The sequence below is a fragment of the Triticum urartu genome, chromosome 5 (assembly GCF_003073215.2).
Source record: "Triticum urartu cultivar G1812 chromosome 5, Tu2.1, whole genome shotgun sequence".
In the NCBI taxonomy this organism is placed as follows: domain Eukaryota; kingdom Viridiplantae; phylum Streptophyta; class Magnoliopsida; order Poales; family Poaceae; genus Triticum; species Triticum urartu.
In genome coordinates, this window is record NC_053026.1 from 284,644,169 (window position 1) to 284,671,404 (window position 27,236).

Sequence of the window (27,236 nt, forward strand, 5' to 3'; positions counted from 1 at the left end):
GGGTACGCCGAAAACGCATTTTTCCGGATTGAGCTTGATGTCGTATGTTCGGAGATTGTCGAACGTGAGCCTCAAGTCGTCTATTAAGGAGTCGACGTGTCTGGTTTTAATGACCACATCGTCTACGTATGCCTCCACTGTTTTGTCGATCTGCTTTTCTAGACATGTCTGAATCATGCGCTGATACGTTGCACCGGCGTTTTTGAGCCCGAAGGGCATTGTGTCAAAACAGAAGGGGCCATATGGAGTGATAAATGCTGTTGCAGCTTGATCGGACTCCGCCATCTTAATTTGGTGGTAACCGGAGAATGCGTCGAGGAAGCACAATGAGTCGTGTCCTGCGATAGCGTCGATAATTTGATCGATGCGAGGGAGGGGGAAGGGATCCTTTGGGCAAGCCTTATTGAGATCCTTGAAGTCGACGCATAGGTGCCAGGATTTGTCCTTCTTTGGTACCATCACCAGGTTTGCTAGCCAGTCCGGATGCTTTATTTCTCTAATGAATCTAGCCTCCAGTAACTTGGCTAGCTCCTCTCCCATGGATTGTCGCTTAGGTTCAGAGAAACGCCAAAGAGTCTGCTTGACGGGCTTGAATCCGTTTAGAATGTTAAGGCTATGCTCGGCCAGCCTGTGTGGGATTCCTGGCATATTTGAAGGATGCCAGGCGAATATGTCCCAATTCTCGCGCAGGAACTCCCGTAGTGCGACGTCTGTAGCGTGGTTTAACTGTGCCCCGATGGATGCTATTTTTGAAGGGTTCGTTGGATGGACTTGGAATTTGACTATTTCATCAGCTGGTTAGAAAGAGGTGGACTTGGATCTTTTGTCTAGTATAACGTCGTCCCTGTCCACTATGGAGCGCAGCGCGGTTAATTCCTCCAGCACAAGGGCTTCGGATAATGCCTCGAGGGCCAGTGCGGCTGTTTTGTTCTCGGCGCGAAGTGCTATGTCCGGATCACTAGCTAGAGTGATGATCCCATTGGGCCCGAGCATTTTGAGCTTCATGTATCTGTAATGGGGTATGGCTTGGAAGATTGTGAATGCCTCCCGCCCTAGAAGGGCGTGGTATCCGCTACTGAACGGGGCCACTTGGAATGTAATTTCTTCGGACCTGTAATTCTCCGGAGTGTTGAATACCACATCTAGTGTGATTTTCCCAGCGCAACATGCCTCCCGACTAGGGATGATTCCTCGGAAGGTCATGCTGCTTTGCTCGATACGATTTCTGTCTATTTCCATTTTTTGAAGAGTCTCCTCATAAATGAGGTTTAATCCATTGTCGCCGTCCATGAGCACTTTAGTGGGCCGAAAGCCGTCCACAATTGTACTGAGGACCAAGGCATCTGGTGCTCGGGCTGTTCAGAATTTAGGTTCATCACTGGCATTGAAGGTGATAGCCGTGTCGCTCCATGGATTTATTGCTGCCACATGGCAGACTTCGGCAAGGCTGCGGAGTGCTCGCTTACGCCTATTATTTGAGGCGAAGGTCTCGAAGACTGTAAATATTGTATTGTTATCCATGGGATGGTGCTCTGAGGTGTTTTGGATGAGGAGATCCTCACCGCTCTTGGCTACCTGCCAGAGTACCCAACGTGCTCTAAGGATGTGTGTTGGTATGGTATCCACTGTACTATGAATTTAGCAGGGCCCGTTAAGCCATCCCTCCAATACAGTTCCACGCCCTGTAGTGGGCTTTTGCTTCTTTGTAATTGAGTCAGGCGACTTATGAGAGTGCACCCTTTTAGTTTGGACTGGGGGTTTTGTCAGAGCCGGATTATCCCAAAATTTTGTTTGGGTTTTCCAGGCGCTTTCCATCGCACAGTACTTCCGTACTATGGCCGTCGAGTCGGCGAAGTGTGCTATGTCATGGCAACTTATGGCGTTGAGGATTCCCTTGACCGTGCAATTGTTGCAAAAGGACGAAATTGCGTCTTCCTCGCGACAGTCCTTGACCTTGTTCATTACAAGGAGGAATCTGGCCCAATAGTGATGTACTGTCTCTTGGGGCTCTTGCCTAATGTGGGAAAGATCGTTTGTATCTGGGTGGGTGGATTTAAGTCCAGACCTTGACCCAATCTGAGACCCCGGGGCGGGGGAGTTTCCGATCTTGGAAGTTCGGACTCCGGGATGTTGCCCCGCAGGTTTGGCATGCAGCCTGATTCTAGGTTTAGGGTTAGGGTGAGGTCCTCCTATGGGCGGGTATCTGGCTCAGAGAGCTCGGGAATCCGGACATAGTTCGTCCTCAGGATAGAGGGAGAATCTCCGCATTGCTCCTCCACCACCGCTATCTGATGGGTGACCGGCGGAGAGTTAATCTCCCTTTGGTCGGGTTTAAGCCCAATCCAATCATAGTCCATAGCGACTCCCAGAGCGGCGATGTGATCCAAGAGCTCATTCAAAGAGGAGAGCTCCATCGGATCCATCTGCTCAGCGAATTTCGAGCCGATGTGGAGGCTATTTTCGATGACCCAAGAAGTCATCGTCGGCGCAGCGGCCGAGCGGGCGGTCATGACGAAGCCGCCTAGTCGGAGAGTTTGGCCTACAGCCAGGGATCCCCCAGAGGTGATGTTGTCCTTGACAATGAGACGGGCCATCCCTCCTTATGATGACGACACAGTGGAACTCTCAATGAAAGCACCAATGTCGGTGTCAAAACCGGCAGATCTCGGGTAGGAGGTCCCGAACTGTGCGTCTAAGGCGGATGGTAACAGGAGGCAGGGGACACGATGTTTACCCAGGTTCGGGCCCTCTTGATGGAGGTAATACCCTACGTCCTGCTTGATTGTTCTTGATGATATGAGTATTACAAGAGTTGATCTACCACGAGATCGTAGAGGCTAAACCCTAGTAGCTAGCCTATGGTATGATTGTATGTTGTCCTATGGACTAAACCCTTCGGTTTATATAGACACCGGAGGGGGCTAGGGTTACACAGAGTCGGTTACAAGGGAGGAGATCTACATATCCGTATTGCCAAGCTTGCCTTCCACGCCAAGGAGAGTCCCATCCGGACACGAAGTCTTCAATCTTGCATCTTCATAGTCCAACAGTCCGGCCAAAGGATATAGTCCGGCTGTCCGGAGACCCCCTAATCCAGGACTCCCTCAATCATCATCACTATCGGGGTCGGGGTCAGTGTCGTCGATGATGATGTAGTCTTCGGGGTGGTTACCCTCCTCGGGTTTGGGATATCCCATGAATATTCCTAGCTTCTTCTTCAGGTCTTCATTCTTCTCTAGTAGTACTGCAATTTCCTTTTCATATCCATCGCGTGTAGACTTGAGTTCCTCTTCTAGCTCCATGTTCCTGGTCATCACCTTCTTCATGTCTATCATGCTGGCGCACATCTGGTTCCCCTGATGATGAATGTGTTGGTTTAACTCCTGGATGTAGGCTGCAATGGATTTATCCCTCCTGGTACAAATAATCTCCCATTGCTCATCCCAGCGTCCACATATCTTGTAGATGGTGTCCTTAAGATCCTTGTGGTATACCTCGCCGATGCGTCCCATGGCGATGTGGGCTGCCATGCTCTTTCCTAGACTCCAGGTTGGTGCATCAAAGGAAAACTCTATGGGCTCGGTAACTGGCGCGAATGTCCTTCCTGTAACATGTACTTGAATCGTCCAACGCTCCGCTTCTGGTAGAGTGGCGGTGTAGGTCTCGGTGAAGCTTGGTATTCCGATGCTCAAGTACCTAGTGACTTCCTTCAAGTGTCGTCCAAACGGGGTGTCATCATCTGGTTGGGTGAACTTGTTCCTCGGGTCCACCATCTATAGAGTAGAAAATGGAGAAGAGTCAGAAATGTGTAGAGAAGAGTATCCTGTGGCTTATCCTAGTGGTCACGTCCTATAGTCAGCGTGTGCTCTGATACCATGTTGTAGCGATCCGACCTCAGATGGTCAAACCTCTGTGTATAAGTGTCATCCTTGGATCGGTAATGCTGACACACACAGTACTCGAGGATTTATAATAGAGTGAAATCACACACTTACTACATCGAATATCTCAAAGAGAGTACTTATTACAATATTATGGCTGAAGGCCATCTAAATAAGATAACAACGGAAGCTTTGAAGGTAAATTAGTCCATCAACTCCAACGGCATAGGTGAGTGCACGACAACGACCTAGCGCACCTTACTCTTCGTCGGAAAACTATGCAACATAATACATTGCAGCCTGTGTAGGTCGGCACATGGAATATGCTGGCAAGATAAACTATAGAGCAATGAACAAATAACAACTATCACTACATGCATATATGGCTAGTGGAGGCTCTATGGTTATCATTTGCATAAAGCTAGTTTTTCCCTACAACAAAGGAATATATTTTATTTAACTACAAAGTTGGTTGAAAAGTATTGAGAAAGTTCCTCCAACTCAATCCCAAAATAATAGTTGTAACCCAACAAGTTAATTAAGCAAAGTGATGAGATCAACATAGTGATTCAAGTACCAGATACTCAAGATGTCCATAACCGGGGACACGACTAACCATGATTAGTTTATACACTCTGCAGACGTTTGCGCACTTTTCCCCACAAGACTCGATCTCCTCCATTGGATTTCTCGCACTACATGATTTTTGAGAAACAGTTGATTGAGACACAGTCTTTCCAAAGAGGTCCCCTTAACCGATAGATAGGCCGGTACACCTACAATCCCCTACATCCGCTAGCCCGTCATGGAAAGGATTCCCACAACTTACTCAACTATGCCAGAGCCCATAATGGCTTGTGGCTGCACACGGAAGTTTCTAGCATGACTAATATTATGATCCCTTCGAGCCTGGGTGGCAAACCATAGGATGATCACACGGGTACCCCGGGATATCCTAGGACAACACTGGATTACTCTAGGTACCCGGACAACCACTGGGTGCTCCAAGGTGCCCCAACCAATCCACCTAGAGGTGTATTAAAGTAGCCACCTTAAGTTAAACCTTAGTTAACAATAATATCTCACAGCTTTCATGAACACACTCAAACCAATCCACGTCTACGAGCATAGCATAGCAATATAAGCATAACATAGAACACCCAGGGTTTGAAATAAAAGACAATAGGTTCTACCTCATCAACTACTTCCCGAAAACCCACATGTTAACAAATCCTACTCATGCAATGTTTGAGGGTTGAAACTAATGCATAAAAACTGGGTAATAAGGGGTATGATCAAAGTGTTACGTGCCTTGCTGACGATCTGAAAACCCTAGCGATTTGTAGTAGCAAGCCTCGCACTCCGAAAACTCTATCGTGAACAAACAATATCATACATAAGCACTCAATCATAAGATGCAAGGGTAAAACTCAAGAGAAAAGATCCAAACTGAAAGTTCAACTAAAAAGCTTCAATTTGTAAAAAGAATCAATCGAATCGGAGCTACAAAACTCAAACTATGATCAAAAGAAGTTTGAATTCAAATATGCTTGAAAAAAATTTAAATTGTCAAAACCATGTTCAAGTTGATTATATGGAATGAGGGGAACAAGACGAAGATTCTGGCGTTGGTTTCACTGGATTTGGACAAACGATCAAAAAGTAACGAGGGTTTGAAGATCAGGGACTAATATGTGATAAAAGTATTCATGGATGGGTCCCTGGCCGAAAAATAAACAGAAAAAGAAAAATCTAACGAAAGGAACATTCGCTAACAGAACTAAACGAACGAATTCATTCATTAACAGATATAATCGGGTGAACGTTCGTTAATTAACGAACCCTAAATTAAAAACCAATCTAAATGGAATAAACCGAATAAATCAAGAAAACCTAAAAAACCGGGTTGAGTTCGGCGGTTATAACGGTTCTTGGAAAAAACCGGCGGTGACGGCGGCGGGTTCCGGCGAGGCTGGGCAGCGGCGTCGGCGGCGGCTCACGGTGCGGGGTGGTGCGTCTGCGGCTCGGGCTGCAGCGCGGCACGGCAACAGCGGCAGTGGTGAGCGGTGGCAGCGGCTTGTGGCGGCGGCGCGGCTTGGCTTGGGAAGGCGGGCTGCGGCGGCGGCGGGTTGAGGAGAGAGGGGGCGGCTCTGGCTTTTAAAGGGGGGCGAGGCCGACTTGGGCAGGGGGTCGGGCGGCGGCTCGGACTCCTTGTCGGAGTCCCGCTTGGGCACGGCGGCGCACGGGGAAGGCGGCGACGCAAGCGGGCTGGTTGGGCCTTCAGCCCAGTTCGGTCAGAAAGGATTTTTTTCAAATCAATTTCGCCCAAAGAAAAATCCTAATAAAATATAAAAGAAATTCTAAAAACACCAGAAATAATTTTCACCGTCCAAACCTAATATTTAGGACAAGATGAAATTTTTTCTCGCCTAAGATGCAATTTTCAAAAATGCCTATTTTTTCTAATTCAAATAAAATAGCAAAGAAAATACAAATAGAAATAATAATTTGATTTCAAAATTTCTTCTCCAATATTCCTCTCTTGTTGAAGAAGTCATTTTATCTTCTCTCATTTATTTATTTTATTATAGGAAATAATTGGGGAGAAAAATATTAGAACCGAATTAATCCTCTTTTCAAATTTGAAGAAAATTCAAATATGAAAATTTGTGAAACCTTCAACTCTCTCCTTGGGTCCTTGAGTTGCGGATGGTTTCTTGGATCAACCAAAAGTGCAAGTAAAATAAGATATGCATATCATGACCTATGCATAACATCCAAATTGAAAATTGGGATGTTACACTCTTCCCCGCTCGTTGCTATGCTTCTCCTAGATAGATCTTGCGTGTTCGTAGGAAAATTTTGAAATACTACGTTCCCCAACATTTGATGTATCCTCCATCGTGAATGTTTTGCACCTTTTTTGACGGTTTTTACACCACCGTTTGCGAATATTGCGTTGCACACAATTTTGTCGAAGGGTCTCTGATCGTAGTGCCGCGTTAGTAGCATCCTGCAGTAGTGCATGCCGATGCTTTGGAGATGGAGATCAAAAGCACAAGATGATGGCCATATCATCTCACATATTTTTTTATTGCATGTGATGTTTATCCTTTATGCATCTTATTTTGCTTAGAATGATGGTAGCATTATAAGATGATCCCTTCACTTAATTTCAAGATAAAAGTGTTCTCCCTGGGTATGCATCGTTGCCAAAGTTCGTCATTTAGAAGCACCTCATGATGATCGGGTGTGATAGACCTTACGTTCACATACAATGGGTGTAAGCCAGTTTTGCACATGCAGAATACTTGGGTTAAACTTGACGAGCCTATCATGTACATACATGGTCTCGAAACACTGGAGACTGAAAGGTCGAACGTGAGTCATATAGTAGATTTAATCAACATAGAGATGTTCACCATTGATGACTGCCCCATCTCACGTGATGACCAGACATGAGTTAGTTGATTTGGATCATGTATCACTTAGACAACTTGAGGGGTGTTGATTTAAGTGGGAGTTCTTTAGTAATTTGATTATTTGAACTAAAATTTATCATGAACTTAGTCTTAATAGTTTTTGCATATCTATGTTGATTTTACGACTAACCATGTGAATGACCAGTTCCTGTCATATCTCTAAATAGATATAAGTGAAGCAAGAGAGTTTAATTCTTTTTACAAAAGATATGCCCACGCTCTAACAAATATAAGTGAAGCAAAAGAGCATTCTACAAATTGCGCTTTTCTATGTGAAGAGAAACAGGCAATCCAAACTTCAAATGATATAAATGAAGCACATGAAGCATTATATAAATCAACCATGGACTATCTCATACCAGCATGGTGTATAAAATAAAAGTGAAAACTAAATGCAAAAGACGCTCCAAGATTTGCACATATCACATGAATGAAACGAATCCGAAAACATACCGATACTTGTTGAAGAAAGATGGGATGCCTTCCGGGGCATCCCCAAGCTTAGACGCTTGAGTCTCCTTGAATATTTACTTGGTGTTCCTTGGGCATCCCCAAGCTTGAGCTCTTGTCTCTCCCCCTTCTCCTCATATCGAGACATGCTCGATCTTCGAACACTTCTTCCACACAAAACTCAACAGAAAGCTCGGTAAGATCCGTTAGTATAATAAAGCAAATCACTAATCTAAGTACTGTTGCAAACCAATTCATATTTTGATTTTGCATTGTAGCTACTGTAATATAACTTTTCCATGGCTTAATCCATTGATATAAATCGATTGTTTCATCAAAACAAGCAAACTATGCATCAAAAACATAATCTGTCTTAAACAGGACAGTCTGTAGTAATCTAAACATTCCCCATACTTAAGGTACTCCAAAAATTCTGAAAGAATTAGGAAAAATAAAATTTTGTATAGAAAGACAATGCAAAAAGTTTCAGATCTGTTTGACGTTCTAGTAAAAAATGTAAAATCACGCACTACAGCCAAAGTTTCTGTTTTGCACCGCACGAACCAACAAGCAATGTAAACATCCTAAAGGCAAATCTTGGCACATTATTTTCATTTCTAACCTTTATAAAATCACACAACATAAATAAATGACTCTCTAAAACTTCCAGGTTGTCTCCCTGGCAGCGCTTTCTTTAAAGCCATTAAGCTAGGCATATAGTGCTCAAGTAATGGATCCACCCGGATCCCAGGGTATATCAAAGACAATTTTAATTAACAATGATTTGTGATTTAGTAGTGAGCACAAGGCAACATATATCAAGCAATGACGAAGTCTAACTCTCTTCCTATGCATCGGCATGTCATAAAAGAACAATTCATGCACACATAGTAAAGGCCAATGCATAGTATAAATAATTTCTTTCAATTTTATCGTGTTGGAAACAAAGAGAGGCGGAGATTTAGTTCCTCTCTCATAATAATTGCAAGTAGGAGCAGCAAGCACGTACATATTATATATATCAAAATCATCATGTGTAGTAGTGAAACACAACCCATCAATATAACCCTTAATAAGGGCAAACTTGTCCGGTATAGTGTACTCGGGAGAATTCAAAAAGATAATAGGACTATCATGCGTGGGTGCAATAGCAACAATTTCATGTTTAAAATAAGGAACTATAGCAAGTTCATCTCCATAAGCATAATTAATTTTGTGTAACGCCCCGTATGTAACCTGCCATATTTGTATTCCAACTCTTGCCATTTCCGGCACTAAGTTATGATATTTCCTCGTTGTCGGGTTTTTGCCTTCGTGTGTTTTTGTCTTTGTCATGCATATCATATCATGTCATCATGTGCATCGCATTTGCATACGTGTTTGTCTCATGCATCCGAGCATTTTCCCCGTTCTCCGTTTTGCATTCCGGCGCTCCTATGTCCTCCGGTGTCCCCTTTTACCTCTTTTTGTGTGCGGGTGTAAAATGTTTTCGGATTGGAACGAGACTTGCCAAGCGGCCTTGGTTTACTATCGGTAGACCGCCTGTCAAGTTTCGTGCCATTTGGACTTCGTTTGATACTCCAATGGTTAACGAGGAGCCGAGAAGGCCTCATGTGTGTTGTGGCCCAACACCCCTCTAAAGTGGCCCTAAACTCACCTAAACCCCGTCCATCATCTAGGTTGTTCGATCACGATCGTGTGGCCGAAAACCGTGCTCAATTTGGAGCCTCCTAGCTCCTCCTACCTATAAAAAGGCCACTCCCCCGAAAATTTCGGATCCCTACCTACCCTAACCCTAGCCTCGCTCCTCTCCGCGCGCCGGACGCGTCCGCTGGCGCCGGACACACCCCGCCGCCGCCAATCACCGCCTGCCACGTGTCCCTCCGCCTCCGCCGCCGCCGCGGCCCGCCCGGCCCGCGACCGGGCCGAGCCGCCCCGCGCCGCCTGCGCCTCTCCCCGCTATCGCGCCAAGCTCCTCCACCGGCGCCGCCCCGCTCCGGTGACCGCGCACCGCGCCGCCCCTGCCACCCGGCGCCGCCACGCCTCGCTGCGCCGCCCGAGGCCGACGAGCTCCTCTGATCCGGCCACCCCGTCCCTCCTCCGTCGTCCCTCGTCATCTCCGGCGTCGACTCCGGCGAAGCTCCGGTGTACCTCGACTTCCGTGCCCGATCCGGATCTGTATCTGGAGCACCCTAGCTTAACTCAATCGAGCTCTACTTTTGCTATAAAATATTCCTAGCAGAATGTTTACGTGTTAAGCATTTTTGCCGGGCTTGTTATGGTTGATCCTTGCATGCTATGAGGTTGTTCTTGCCATGTTTAGCTTCTATGCCATGTCTACTTGCTGGGTGTATGCTTAGTTTGTCATGCAATGCTTTCTGGTGAGTGCATCGAGCTCGTAAACATGCCTACTTAATATCTGTTTTGCCATGTTCCAGTTTTCTACTAAGTCTGAATCTGTTAACGATAATTGCCATGTTCACATGGTTGCCATTGTATTTTCTGATTTCTTTTGGCTTATGGTCAGTAAGGGACTTTTGTTGTACGCTTTGAGTATATTCATGCCTTGCTTTGCTTTGCCATGATATGTTCCTGTAGCATGTTGTTATCGTGCTCTTAACATTGCTTCCTGATGTTAAATTCCTAACATGTTGCTATTTTCACTAAGTCTGTAACATGATATCTTTTGCACTTTTGCCATGCTTGTTTGAACCTGCTATTGAGTGAATTAGCCGTAGCTCAATGTTCATCTTTTGTTAAGCATCTTGATTGGATCCCTGCCATGTGTTTTGATGCTATGTTAGAGTGCAGTAGCTTGTGGTTCTTGATGCATTTAGATGGCCTTGTGCTGTTAATCGTAGACCGATGCCATATTTGTTTTGCTTGCCATTTGCAAACCGTGCATCCGATTCCGGTGATCTTTATATCGATTTCGACCGAAATCAACTCATCTTTCCAGCGACACTCTTGGTTTTCCAAGTTGAGGCCAGGTTCAATCTTTCCTTTCTGAAACATGCATATGCATTGCAAATCACATCCCGCATATCATGCCATGTTTTGCATCATGTTGTTTGTGCATCGCACGTGGTTGATTGTGTCTTCCTTTGCTTGTGTTCTTGCTTTGGGTAGAGCCAGGAGACGAGTACGTGAACGAGGAACCCGTTGAGTACGCTTACGAGGATCAAGCTTACGTCAACTCGGAGAACTTTGCAGGCAAGATGACCATACCCTCGAAATCACTTCTATCTTTGCTTGCTAGATGCTCGCTCTTTTGCTATGCCTATGCTACGATACCTACCACTTGCTTATCATGCCTCCCATATTGCCATGTCAAACCTCTAACCCACCTTGTCCTAGCAAACCGTTGTTTGGCTATGTTACCGCTTTGCTCAGCCCCTCTTATAGGGTTGCTAGTTGTAGGTGAAGATTGGCGTTTGTTCCTTGTTGGAACATGTTTATTGTTGGGATATCATTATATTATATCTTGTCTACTTTAATGCATCTATATACTTGGTAAAGTGTGGAAGGCTCAGCCTTATGCCTGGTGTTTTGTTCCACTCTTGCCGCCCTAGTTTCCGTCATACCGGTGTTATGTTCCTTGATTTTGCGTTCCTTACACGGTTGGGTTATAATGGGAACCCCTTGACAGTTCACCTTGAATAAAACTCCTCCAGCAATGCCCAACATTGGTTTTACCATTTGCCACCTAGCCTCTTTTTCCCTTGGGTTCCGCGGAATCAAGGGTCATATTTATTTTAAACCCCCAGGCCAGTGCTCCTCTGAGTGTTGGTCCAACCTGTCAGCTGCCGGTGGACACCAGGGGCAACTCTGGGCTGGCCTACCGGAACCTTGGACAATCCGGTGTGCCCTGAGAACGAGATATGTGCATCTCCTATCGGGATTTGTCGGCACATTCGGGTGGCTTTGCCGGTTTAGTTTTACCATTGTCGAGATGTCTTGTAACCGGGATTCCGAGTCTGATCGGATTGTCTTGGGAGAAGGAATATCCTTCATTGACCGTGAGATCTTGTGATGGGATAAGTTGGGACACCCCTGCAGGGATTTGAACTTTCGAAAGCCGTGCCCGCGGTTATGGGCAGATGGGAATTTGTTAATGTCCGGTTGTAGAAAACCTGAAACTTAACTTAATTGAAATGAATCAACAGAGTGTGTGGCCGTGATGGTCTCTTTTCGGCGGAGTCCGGAAAGAGAACACGGTCTCGTGTTATGCTTGAACGTAGGTTGTTCTAGGATCACTTCTTGATCATACTTTCTCGAACGTGTTTTGCCTTCTCTTCTCGCTCTCATTTGCGTATGTTAGCCACCATATATGCTAGTGCTTGCTACAGCTCCACCTCATACCTTTACCCTACCTATAAGCTTAAATAGTCTTGATCGCGAGGGTGTGAGATTGCTGAGTCCCCATGGCTCACAGGTTACTTCAAAACCAGATGTAGGGACCGATGATACCATTCCAGAAGATGCGACTGAGCTCAAGTGGGAGTTCGATGAGGACTCACGACGTTACTATGTTTCCTTTCCATATGATCAGTAGTGGAGCCCAGTTGGGGCGATCGGGGCATTATGCATTTGGGGTAGTCTTTATTTTGGTTCCATAGTCGGACCTTGATTGTATCTGGATGAATGTAATGTTATATTTATGCATTGTGTGAAGTGGCGATTTTAAGCCAACTATGTACCTCTTTCCTTATTCAGTACATGGGATGTGTAAAGATTACCCCTCTTGCGACATTGCCTTCAATGCGGTTATGCCTCTAAGTCGTGCTCCGGCACGTGGGAGATATAGCCGCATCGAGGGTGTTATATTTTGACATCTTGGCCACAAGCATAGCAAGCATCATCAAAAAGGGATATTTCAAAATAATCAACGGGGTCATAAAAGTCATGATAGCAATCATCCTTTGTTAAGCACGAAGGGAAATTAAACAACGTATGAGTTGAAGAGTTACTCTCATTAGAAGGTGGGAACGGGTGATCAATCCGCTCTTCCTCCTTTTGTTCTTCGCTCTCCTCCTCATCTTTTTCATCCAATGAGCTCACAATGTCATTAATTTCTTCTTCCATAGACTCCTGCAAAATATTAGTCTCTTCTTGGACAGCGGAGGAGTCCTCAATATATGGTTTAATATAAGGATTAGAAGCATAATTATCATAGCAATATTTAAGTATGGCCAAATTTTCAGATTTGTAGAGAGTAGTATCACACTCTTCAATAAAAGAAGCAATTTCACAATACCCCTAAAAGCAACAAATTCTTCAATTTGTTGAACATCATTGTAATTATAAATACCCTTAGTATACGAAGATACGATTCCATTCTCACTAAACTCACATTGGTAAGGAAGGTGTTTCTTAGGGTCTTTAGAACAACAAGTACAATCATATATTTCACATAAATTCCAAGCATAGCATTGCAAACGATGAACTTGATCCAGTAAAAGTTTCCCTTTTTCAGATATGCGGTGTCGCACATAACAAGCATGCTCATCTAAAGATTTTCCCTCAACTAAGCTAGTTGGGGTTTCAGCCTAAGCACATAGGGATCGAAGATGATCCAAGTAAAAAGCTTCAGGAGTGTGATAGATTTTGAGTGGTTCTTCAACCATTGGTGCAGTAGGTACAACTAATTATTTTGGTATTTTGCGTTTCCTACCCATAACTAAAGATAGAGAACAACTTAGAATAGAAAATAAAAATTACTTAGTGATAATGCAAACAAGCACACACGAGAATATTCACCCCACGCTATAACTCCCCGACAATGGCGCTAGAAAAAGGTCTTGATAACCCACAAGTATAGGGGATCAATTGTAGCCTCTTTCGATAAGTAAGAGTGTCGAACCCAGCGAGGAGCTAAAGGTAGAACAAATATTTCCTCAACTTCTATCGACCACCGATACAACTATACGCACGCTTAACGTTCTCTTTACCTAGAACAAGTATGAAACTAGAAGTACTTTGTAGGTGTTGTTGGATAGGTTTGGAAGAATATAAAGAGCACGTAAATAAAAACTAGGGGATATTTAGGTAAAGAAGCAATAAAGTTAGTATATCGAGTGTGGAAAAGTGGTGGTAGGAGTTGCGAAATTGTCCCTAAGCAATTGACTACGTTACTAGACCGATAGCAAGCTTTATGTGGGAGAGGCCACTGCTAGCATGTCATCCCTGACTTGGAATTCTATGCACTTATGATTGGAACTATTAGCAAGCATCCGCAACTACTAACGTTCATTAAGGTAAAACCCAACCATAGCATTAAGATATATTGGTCCCCCTTCAATCCCGTATGCATCAATTTCTATGCTAGGTTGAAGCTTCTGTCACTCTTGCCCTCCAATACATAGTCCTATCAACATACAACTAACCCTATGGTGTGATCCACGCGCGCGCTCATACGATGGGCACCAAAGGACAGCAACATAAACACAAGAAAATTAAACCAATCATATCAATTCACCAATTACCGATAGGACAACGAAAATCTACTCAGACATCATAGGATGGCAACACATCATTGGATAATAATATGAAGCATAAAGCACCATGTTCAAGTATTGGGTACAGCGGGTTGCGAGAGAGTGGACCACTGTAGCTAGATGGGGGAAGGTGATGAAGATGTTGGTGAAGATGACGGAGGTGTTGGTGTAGATTGTAGTGACGATGATGGCCCCGGCGGCGTTCCGGTGCCACCGGAAGAGAAGGGGGGAGAGCCCCCCTTCTTATTCTTCTTCCTTGACCTTCTCCCTAGATGGGAGAAGGGTTTCCCCTCTGGTCCATGGCCTCCATGGAGGCGGAGGGGCGAGAGCCCCTCCGAGATTGGATCTGTCTCTCTGTCTCTCTCTGTTTCTGTGCTCCTAGATTCTACCCTTTCACCGTTTCTTATATTCCCGGAGATTCATAACTCCGATTGGGCTGAAATTTGAACACGATTTTTATTCGGATATTGGCTTTCTTGTAGCGAAAGAAGGGCACCAACCGCCTTACGGGGTGGCCACGAGGGTCAGGGGCGCGCCCCCTGCCTCGTGGGCCCCTCGAGCATCGTCTCGCATTGATTCCACTTCCCAAAATACACATATATTCCAAAAAAATCCCCGTCAGTTTTTATCCCATTTGGACTCCGTTTGATATGGATTTTCTGCGAAACAAAAAACATGCAACAAATAGGAACTAGCACTAGGCACTGGATCAATGTGTTAGTCCCAAAAATAGTATAAAAAGTTGCCAAAAGTATATATGAAAGTTGTATAATATTGCCATGGAACAATCAAAAACTATAGATACGACGGAGACGTATCAGCATCCCCAAGCTTAATTCCTTCTCGTCCTCGAGTAGGTAAATGATAAAAAAAGATAATTTTTGATGTGGAATGCTACCTAGCATAATCTTGATCATGTAATATAATCATGGCATGAATATTAAGACACGAGTGATTCAAAGCAATAGTCTATCATTTAACATTAAGATAATAATACTTCAAGCATACTAATAAAGCAATCATGTCTTTTCAAAATAACATGGCCAAAGAAAGTTATCCCTACAAAATCATATAGTATGGCTATGCTCCATCTTCACCACACAAAATATTCAAATCATGCACAAGCCTGATGACAAGCCAAGCAATTGTTTCATACTTTTGACGTTGTCAAACCTTTTCAACTTTCACGCAATACATGAGCGTGAGCCATGGAGATAGCACTATGGGTGGAATAGAATATGATGATGGAGGTTGTGTGGAGAAGACAAAAAGGAAGAAAGTCTCACATCGACGCGGCTAATAAATGGGCTATGGAGATGCCCATCAATTGATGTCAATGCGAGGAGTAGGGATTGCCATGCAACAGATGCACTAGAGCTATAAGTGTATGAAAGGTCAAACTGAAACTAAGTGGGTGTGCATCCAACTTGCTTGCTCATGAAGACCTGATAAGTCTCCAACGTATCTATAATTTTTGATTGCTCCATGCTATATTATCTACTGTTTTGGACATTATTGGGTTTTATTATCCACTTCTATATTATTTTTGGGACTAACCTATTAACCGAAGGCCCAGCCCAGAATTGATGTTTTTGCCTGTTTTAGGGTTTCGAAGAAAAGGAATATCAAATGGAGTCCAAATGGAATGAAACCTTCGGGAACGTGATTTTCTCAACGAACAAGACCCAGGAGACTTGGACCCTACGTCAAGAAAGAAAAGAGGAGGCCATGAGGTAGGGGGCGCGCCTACCCCCCAGGCGTGCCCTCCACCCTCGTGGGCCCCCTGTTGCTCCACCGACGTACTCCTTCCTCCTATATATACCTATGTACCCCCAAACAATCAGAAACGGAGCCAAAGCCCTAATTCCACCGCCGTAACTTTCTGTATCCACGAGATCGCATCTTGGGGCCTGTTCTGGAGCTCCGCCGGAGGGGGCATCGATCACGGAGGGCTTCTACATCAACACTATAGCCTCTCCGATGAAGTGTGAGTAGTTTACTTCAGACCTACGGGTCCATAGTTAGTATCTAGATGGCTTCTTCTCTCTTTTTGGATCTCAATACAATGTTCTCCCCCTCTCTTGTGGAGAACTATTCGATGTAATCTTCTTTTTGCGGTCTGTTTGTTGAGACCGATGAATTGTGGGTTTATGATCAAGTCTATCTATGAATAATATTTGAATCTTCTCTGAATTCTTTTATGTATGATTGGTTATCTTTGCAAGTCTCTTCGAATTATCAGTTTGGTTTGGCCTACTAGATTGATCTTTCTTGCAATGGGAGAAGTGCTTAGCTTTGGGTTCAATCCTGCGGTGTCCTTTCCCAGTGACAGTAGGGGCAGCAAGGCACGTATTGTATTGTTGCCATCGAGGATAACAAGATGGGGTTTTCTTCATATTGCATGAGTCTATCCCTCTACATCATGTCATCTTGCTTAAGGCGTTACTCTGTTTTTAACTTAATACTCCAGATGCATGCTGGATAGCGGGCGATGAGTGGAGTAATAGTAGTAAAGATGCAGGCATGAGTCGGTCTACTTGTCTCGGACATGATTCCTATATACATGGTCATGCCTAGATATTCTCATAACTATGCTCAATTCTGTCAATTGCTCAACAGTAATTTGTTCACCCACCGTAGAATACCTATGCTCTCGAGAGAAGCCACTAGTGAAACCTATGGCCCCCAGGTCTATCTTTATCATATTGATCTCCTACTACTTAGTTATTTCCTTTGCTATTTACTTTGCCTTTATTTTACTTTGCATCTTTATCATAAAAATACCAAAAATATTACCTTATCATATCTATTAGATCTCACTCTCGTAAGTGGCCTTATAGGGATTGACAACCCCTATTTGCGTTGGTTGCGAGGATTTATTTGTTTTGTGTAGGTACGAGGGACTCACGCGTAGCCTCCTACTGGATTGATACCTTGGTTCTCAAAAACTGAGGGAAATAATTACGCTACTTTGCTGCATCATCCCTTCCTCTTCGGGGAAAACCAACGCAGTGCTCAAGAGGTAGCAAGAAGGATTTTTGGCGCCGTTGCCGGGGAGGTCTACGCAAAAGTCAACATACCAAGTACCCATCACATACCCTTATCTCCCTCATTACATTATTTGCCATTTACCTCTCGTTTTCCTCTCCCCCACTTCACCCTTGCCGTTTTATTCGCCCTCTCTCTCTATCCTCCCTCTCCATTTGCTTCTTTTTGCCCGCTTGCTTTTTGTTTGCTTGTGTGTTAGTTTGCTTGCTTGTCGTTATGGCTAGTCCCTTATCTTCTCTGTTGTCTCCCGAGAATGAAATTCTAAATTTTAAGCAAAGGGAGGGAGAAAATCTAAAATATACTTGGTATAGAATTTGCAACGCTCAAAATAGATCTACTAGGAAGCAATCTACTTCCATTCTTCTTCTTCGCAATTTTTATGTAGGCATTACTCCTTGGCACCGTTATGTTCTTGATACTATTGCCGGAGGGAATTTTTTGGGTAGCCATACTTTTGATTCTTATAATGCTATGTTAGATTTATTTGGCTCACCTTCTCTCTTGGCTAATGGAACTATATTAACTTTGGAGCATGTAATACAAAGGCTTGAAATTCTTGAAAATAAGGTTGCTACCGTAGAATTAATTGAAAATTTGGATAAAAATATCCACAGCCGAATCTCTCAATATGGATCTAAAGTAGGAGTTACTTTGAAAGATACTAAAGAAAAGGAACCCATAGTTAATGAGAAAATAAATCACAATTCCGTTAGGATCGATAAACTTGAGGGTATTATTACCAACTTGGGAACCGCTTTTTCTTCCATAAAGAATACTCCAAGTCCTTCCACTAAATTTTCCAAGCTTATGTACGTTCCTAAAAATAAGGATGAATCCTCTAGTAAGGAAAATGCGGATCTCAAATCTATAAGTATTCATCCCAATCTTTTTGCTATCATTAAGGAACCATTTGCTACAAATGAATTTTTCGATCTTGTGCCTAAAAGTTTGATAATTAATAAAAATAAAGAAATTCCTAAAGATGGTAGATGCCTAATTGAAGAATTGCCTACCAAAGATGGCAATACCTAGATCTATTCTTGCTTGTTATGCCTAGCTAGGGGCGTTAAACGATAGCGCTTGTTGGGAGGCAACCCAATTTTATTTTTATTCCTTGATTTTTGCTCCTGTTTAGTAATAAATAATTTATCTAGCCTCTGTTTTGGTTGTGTTTTTGTGTTTAATTAGTGTTTGTGCCAAGTAGAACCGTTGGGAAGACTTGGGGAAAGTCTTGTTGAACTTGCTGTAAAAACAGAAAGTTTAGCACTCACAAGAACTACTGCGATTTTTATTTGGAAAGTGTTATTTAGTTAATTATTTTTGCAGATGATTAATATATAAATTCCTCACGTCCAGCAATTTATTTTAGAATTTTTGGGGTTCCAGATCTTGCGCTAGCTACAGATTACTACAGACTGTTCTGTTTTTGACAGATTCTGTTTTTCGTGTGTTGTTTGCTTATTTTGAGGAATCTATGGCTAGTAAAATAGTTTATAAACCATAGAGAAGTTGGAATACAGTAGGTATAACACCAATATAAATAAAGAATGAGTTCATTAAAGTACCTTGAAGTGGTCTTTTATTTTCTTTCGCTAACGGAGCTCACGAGATTTTCCACTTTAAGTTTTGTGTTGTGAAGTTTTCAAGTTTTGGGTAAAGATTTGATGGATTATGGAACAATGAGTGGCAAGAGCCTAAGCTTGGGGATGCCCATGGCACCCCCATGACCCAGAAGTATAGGGGATCAATTGTAGCCTCTTTCGATAAGTAAGAGTGTCGAACCCAGCGAGGAGCTAAAGGTAGAACAAATATTTCCTCAAGTTCTATCGACCACCGATACAACTCTATGCACGCTTAAAGCTCGCTTTACCTAGAACAAGTATGAAACTAGAAGTACTTTGTAGGTGTTGTTGGATAGGTTTGGAAGAATATAAAGAGCACGTAAATAAAAACTAGGGGCTGTTTAGGTAAAGAAGCAATAAAGTTAGTATAGCGAGTGTGGAAAAGTGGTGGTAGGAGTTGCGAAATTGTCCCTAAGCAATTGACTACGTTACTAGACCGATAGCAAGCTTTATGTGGGAGAGGCCACTGCTAGCATGTCATCCCTGACTTGGAATTCTATGCACTTATGATTGGAACTATTAGCAAGCATCCGCAACTACTAATGTTCATTAAGGTAAAACCCAACCATAGCATCAAGATATATTGGTCCCCCTTCAATCCCGTATGCATCAATTTCTATGCTAGGTTGAAGCTTCGGTCACTCTTGCCCTCCAATACATAGTCCTATCAACATACAACTAACCCTATGGTGTGATCCATGCGCGTGCTCATATGATGGGCACCAAAGGACAGCAACATAACCACAAGCAAATTAAACCAATCATAGCAATTCACCAATTACCGATAGGACAACAGAAATCTACTCAGACATCATAGTATGGCAACACATCATTGGATAATAATTGAAGCATAAAGCACCATGTTCAAGTAGAGGGTATAGCGGGTTGTGGAAGAGTGGACCGCTGTAGATAGATGGGGGAAGGTGATGAAGATGTTGGTGAAGATGATGGAGGTGTTGGTGTAGATTGTGGTGACGATGATGGCCCCGGCGGCGTTCCGGCGCCACCGAAAGAGAGGGGGAGAGAGCCCCCCTTCTTCTTCCTTGACCCTCTCCCTAGATAGGAGAAGGGTTTCCCCTCTGGTCCATGGCCTCCATGGCGGCGAAGGGGCGAGAGCCCCTCCGAGATTGGATATGTCTCTCTGTCTCTCTCTGTTTCTGCGCTCCCAGATTCTGCCCTTTCACCGTTTCTTATATTCTCGGAGATCCGTAACTCCGATTGGGCTGAAATTTGAACACGATTTCTATCCAGATATTGGCTTTCTTGCGGTGAAAGAAGGGCACCAACCGCCTTATGGGGTGAACACGAGGGTCAGGGGCGCGCCCCCTGCCTTGTGGGCCCCTCAAGCATCGTCTCGCGTTGATTCCACTTCCCAAAATACACATATATTCCAAAAAAATCTCCGGCAGTTTTTATCCCGTTTGGAATCCGTTTGATATGGATTTTCTACGAAACAAAAAACATGCAACAAACAGGAACTGGCACTGGGCACTGGATCAATATGTTAGTCTCAAAAATAGTATAAAAAGTTGCCAAAAGTATATGAAAGTTGTACAATATTGGCATGGAACAATCAAAAATTATAGATACGACGGAGACGTATCAGTCGACTAGAACACATACCACACTAGATTAGTATGGTAATCCTGTCGTGGAAGTCATGTTGCTAGTCAACGGCGAACCTAGGAACTATGAAGAAGCTATGATGAGCCCAGATTTCGACAAATGGCTTGAGGCCATGAAATCTAAGATAGGATCCATGTATGAGAACAAAGTGTGGACTTTGGTGGACTTGCCCGATGATCGGCAAGCCATTGAGAATAAATGGATCTTCAAGAAGAAGACACACGCTGATGGTAATATCACTATCAATAAAGCTCGACTTGTCGCGAAAGGTTTTCGACAAGTTCAAGGGGTTGGCTACAATGAGACTTTCTTACCCGAAGCGATGCTTAAGTCTGTCCGAATCATGTTAGAAGTTGTTGTATTTTATGATTATGAAATCTGGCAAATGGATGTCAAAACTGCATTCCTTAACGGGTTTCTTAAAGTGTTGGGGAACGCGGTATTTCAAAAAAAATCCTACGATCATGCAAGATCTATATAGGAGATGCATAGCAACGAGAGGGGAGAGTGTGTCTACGTACCCTCGTAGGCCGAAAGCGGAAGCGTTAAGTAACGCGGTTGATGTAGTCGAACGTCTTCACGATTCAACCGATCAAGTACCGAACGCATGACACCTCTGCAATCTGCACATGTACAGCTTGGTGACGTCCCTCGAACTCTTGATCCAGCTGAGGCCGAGGGAGAGTTTCGTCAGCACGACGGCATGGTGACGGTGATGATGAAGTTACCGACGTAGGGCTTCGCCTAAGCACTGCAATGATATGACCGAGGTGTGTTTCTGTGGAGGGGGGCACCACACACGGCTAAGAGAAACTTTGGTGTGCCTTTGGGGTGCCCCCTCCCACATATATAAGGGGGGGGAGGGGGAGGCCAGGCAGGGGGGGGAGGCGCGCCATGGGGGGCAATCCTACTCCAAGTAGGATTCGCCCCCCCCTTTCCTATTCCAACAAGGAGAAGGGGGAAGGTGAGGGAGGAGAGAAGGAAAGGGGGACCGACCCCCCTAGTCCAATTCGGTTTGGGCTAGGGGAGGCGCGCGCCCTGCCTTGGCCTGCCTCCTCTCTTCCACCAATAGGCTCATGAGGCCCAATAACCCCCGGGGGGTTCCGGTAACCCCCCGGTACTCCGGAAAATACCCGATACACCTCGGAATTGTTCCGGTGTCCGAATATAGTCTTCCAATATGTTAATCTTTATGTCTCGACCATTTCGAGTCTCGTCGTCATGTCTGTGATCTCATCTGGGACTCCAAACTTCCTTTGGTACATCAAAACACGTAAACTCATAATACTGATCATCATCGAACGTTAAGCGTGCGGACCCTACGGGTTCGAGAACTATGTAGACATGACCAAGACTCATCTCCGGTCAATAACCAATAGAGTAACCTAGATGTTCATATTGTCTCCCACATATTCTACTAAGATCTTTATCGGTCAAAACGCATAACAACATATGTTGTTCCCTTTGTCATCGGTATGTTACTTGCCCGAGATTCGATCGTCGGTATCATCATACCTAGTTCAATCTCGTTACTAGCAAGTCTCTTTACTCGCTCTATAATGCATCATCCCGTTACTAACTCATTAGTTACATTGCTTGTAAGGCTTATAGTGATGTGCATTACCGAGAGGGCCCAGAGATACCTCTCCGACAATCGGAGTGACAAATCCTAATCTCGATCTATGCCAACTCAAAAATCACCATTGGAGACACCTGTAGAGCATCTTTATAGTCACCCATATATGTTGTGATGTTTGATAGCACACTAAGTGTTCCTCCGGTATTTGGGAGTTGCATAATCTCATAGTCATAGGAACATGTATAAGTCATGAAGAAAGCAAAAACAATAAACTAAACGATCATAGTGAAAAGCTAACGGATGGGTCATGTCAATCACATCATTCTCTAATGATGTGATCCCGTTCATCAAATGACAACTCATGTCTATGTCTAGGAAACTTAACCATCTTTCATTAACGAGCTAATCAAGTAGAGGCATACTAGTGACACTTTGTTTGTCTATGTATTCACACATGTACTAAGTTTCCGGTTAATACAATTCTAGCATGAATAATAAACATTTATCATGATATAAGGAAATATAAATAACAACTTTATTATTGCCTCCAGCGCATATTTCCTTCAGTCTCCCACTTGCACTAGAGTCAATAATCTAGATTATATAGTAATGATTCTAACACCCATGGAGTCTTGGTGTTGATCATGTTTTGCTTGTGAGAGAGGCTTAGTCAACGGGTCTGCAACATTCAGATCTGTATGTATCTTGCAAATCTCTATGTCTCCCTCCTTGACTTGATCGCGGATGGAATTGAAGCGTCTCTTGATGTGCTTGGTTCTCTTATGAAATCTGGATTCCTTTGCCAAGGCAATTGCACCAGTATTGTCACAAAAGGTTTTCATTGGACCCGATGCACTAGGTATTACACCTAGATCTGATATGAACTCCTTCATCCAGACTCCTTCATTTGCTGCTTTCGAAGCAGCTATGTATTCCGCTTCACACATAGATCCCGCCACGACGCTCTGCTTAGAACCGCACCAACTGATAGCTCCACCATTTAATAAAAATACGTATCCGGTTTGTGACTTAGAGTCATCTGGATCAGTGTCAAAGCTTGCATCAACGTAACCGTTTACGATGAGCTCTTTGTCACCTCCATAAACGAGAAACATATCCTTAGTCCTTTTCAGGTATTTCAGGATGTTCTTGACCATTGTCCAGTGATCCACTCCTGGATTACTTTGGTACCTCCCTGCTAAACTAATAGCAAGGCACACATCAGCTGTGGTACACAACATTGCATACATGATAGAACCTATGGCTGAGGCATAGGGAATGACTTTCATTTTCTCTCTATCTTCTGCATTGGTCGGGCATTGAGTCTGACTCAACTTCACACCTTGTAACACAGGCAAGAACCCTTTCTTTGCTTGCTCCATTTTGAACTTCTTCAAAACCTTATCAAGGTATGTGCTTTGTGAAAGTCCAATTAAGCGTCTTGATCTATCTCTATAGATCTTGATGCCCAATATATAAGCAGATTCATCGAGGTCTTTCATTGAAAAATTCTTATTCAAGTATCCTTTTATGCTATTCAGAAATTCAGTATCATTTCCGATCAACAATATGTCATCCACATATAATATCAGAAATGCTACGGAGCTCCCACTCACTTTCTTGTAAATATAGGCTTCTCCAGAAGTCTGTATAAAACCATATGCTTTGATCACACTATCAAAACATATATTCCAACTCCGAGATGCTTGCACCAGTCCATAAATGGATCACCGGAGCTTACACACTTTGTTAGCACCTTTTGGATCGACAAAACCTTCCGGTTGCATCATATATAACTCTTCTTTAAGATATCCATTAAGGAATGCAGTTTTGACATCCATTTGCCAAAATTTCATAATCATAAAATGCGGCAATTGCTAACATGATTCAGATGGACTTAAGCATCTCTACGGGTGAGAAGGTCTCATCATAGTTAACTCCTTGAACTTGTTGAAAACCTTTTGTAACAAGTCGAGCTTTGTAGATAGTAACATTACCATCAGCGTCAGTCTTCTTCTTGAAGATCCATTTATTCTCTATGGCTTGCCGATCATCGGGCAAGTCAACCAAAGTCCAACTTTGTTCTCAAACATGGATCCCATCTCAGATTTCATGGCCTCAAGCCATTTCGCGGAATCTGGGCTCATCATCGCTTCCTCATAGTTCGTAGGTTTGTCATGGTCAAGTAACATGACTTACAGAACAGGATTACCGTACCACTCTGGTGCGGATCTTACTCTGGTTGACCTACGTGGTTCGGTAGTAACTTGATCAGAAATTTCATGATCATCATCATTAGCTTCCTCACTAATTGGTGTAGGAATCACTGGGACTAATTTCTGTGATGAACTACTTTCCAATAAGGGAGAAGGTACAGTTACCTCATCAAGTTCCACTTTCCTCCCACTCACTTCTTTTAAAAGAAACCCCTTCTCTAGAAAGGATCCATTCTTAGCAACAAATATCTTGCCTTCGGATCTGTGATAGAAGGTGTACCCAACAGTCTCCTTTGGGTATCCTATGAAGACACATTTCTCCGATTTGGGTTCGAGCTTATCAGGTTGAAGCTTTTTCACATAAGCATCACAGCCCCAAACTTTAAGAAACGATAACTTGGGTTTCTTTCCAAACCACGGTTCATATGGCGTCATCTCAACAGATTTTTGATGGTGCCCTATTTAACGTGAATGCAGTCGTCTCTAAAGCATAACCCCAAAACGATAGCGGTAAATCAGTAAGAGACATCATAGATCACATCATATCTAATAAAGTGCGGTTACGATGTTCGGACACACCATTACGCTGTGGTGTTCCAGGTGGCGTGAGTTGTGAAACTATTCCGCATTGTTTCAAATGAAGACCAAACTCATAACTCAAATATTCATCTCCACGATCAGATTGTAGAAACTTAATTTTCTTGTTATGATGATTTTCCACTTCACTCTGAAATTCTTTGAACTTTTCAAATGTTTCACACTTATGTTTCATCAAGTAGATATACCCATATCTGCTCAAATCATCTATGAAGGTCAGAAAATAATGATACCCGCCACGAGCATCAACACACATCGGACCACATATATCAGTATGTATTATTTCCAATAAGTCCGTTGCTCGTTCCATTGTTCTTGAGAACGGAGTCTTAGTCATCTTGCCCATGAGGCATGGTTCGCAAGCATCAAGTGATTCCAAAAGCCCATCAGCATGGAGTTTCTTCATGCGCTTTACACCAATATGACCTAAATGGCAGTGCCACAAATAAGTTGCACTATCATTATTAAACTTATATATTTTGGCTTCAATACTATGAATATGTGTATCTCTACTATCGAGATTCAATAAAAATAGGCCACTCATCAAGGGTGCATGACCATAAAAGATATTACTCATATAAATAGAACAACCATTATTCTCTGATTTAAATGAATAACCGTCTCGCATCAAACAAGATCCAGATATAATGTTCATGCTTAACACTGGAAACAAATAACAATTATTCAGGTCTAACACTAATCCTGAAGGTAGATGTAGATGTAGCATGCCGACCGCGATCACATCGACTTTGGAACCATTTCCCACGCGCATCGTCACCTCGTCCTTAGCCAATCTTCGCTTAATCCATAGCCCCTGTTTCGAGTTGCAAATGTGAGAAACAGAACCAGTATCAAATACCCAGGCGCTACTGAGAGCATTAGTAAGGTACACATCAATAACATGTATATCAAATATACCTTTCACTTTGCCATCCTTCTTATCTGCCAAATACTTGGGGCAGTTCCGCTTCCAGTGACCAGTCCCTTTGCAGTAGAAACACTTAGTCTCAGGCTTAGGTCCAGACTTGGGCTTCTTCACTTGAGTAGCAACTTGCTTGCCGTTCTTCTTGAAGTTCACCTTCTTCCCTTTGCCCTTTTTCTTGAAACTAGTGGTCTTGTTAACCATCAACACTTGATGCTCCTTCTTGATTTCTACCTCCGCATCTTTTAGCATCATGAAGAGCTCGCGAATTGTCTTATCCATCCCTTGCATATTATAGTTCATCACGAAGCTTTTGTAGCTTGGTGGCAGTGATTGAAGAACTCTATCAATGATACTATCATCAGGAAGATTAACTCCCAGTTGAGTCAAGTGGTTGTGGTACCCAGACATTCTGAGTATATGTTCACTGAAAGAACTATTCTCCTCCATCTTGCAGTTGTAGAACTTATTGGAGACTTCATATCTCTCAATCCGGGCATTTGCTTGAAATATTAACCTCAACTCCTAGAACATCTCATATGCTCCATGACATTCAAAACGTCGTTGAAGTCTCGGTTCTAAGCCGTAAAGCATGGCACACTGGACTACCGAGTAGTCATCAACACGCGTCTGCCAGGCATTCACAATGTCTGCAGTTGCTGGCGCGGGTGGTACACCTAGCGGTGCTTCCAGGACGTAATTCTTCTATGTAGCAATGAGGATAATCCTCAAGTTACGAACCCAGTCCGTGTAGTTGCTACCATCATCTTTCGACTTAGCTTTCTCTAGGAACGCATTAAAATTCAACGGAACAGTAGCACGGGCCATTTATCTACAACAACATAGACATGCAAAATACTATCAGGTACTAAGTTCATGATAAATTAAATTTCAATTAATCATATTACTTAAGAACTCCCACTTAGATAGACATCCCTCTAATCATCTAAGTGATCATGTGATCCATATCAACTAAACCATGTCCGATCATCATGTGAGATGGAGTAGTTTTCAACGGTGAACATCACTATGCTGATCATATCTACTATATGATTCGCGCTCGACCTTTCGGTCTCAGTGTTTCGAGGCCATATCTGCATATGATAGGCTCGTCAAGTTTAACCCGAGTATTCTGCATGTGCAAAACTGGCTTGTACCCATTGTATGTGAACGTAGAGCTTATCACACCCGATCATCACGTGGTGTCTCGGCATGACGAACTGTAGCAATGGTGCATACTCAGGGAGAACACTTGTACCTTGAAATTTAGTGAGAGATCATCTTATAATGCTACTGCCATACTAAGAAAAATAAGA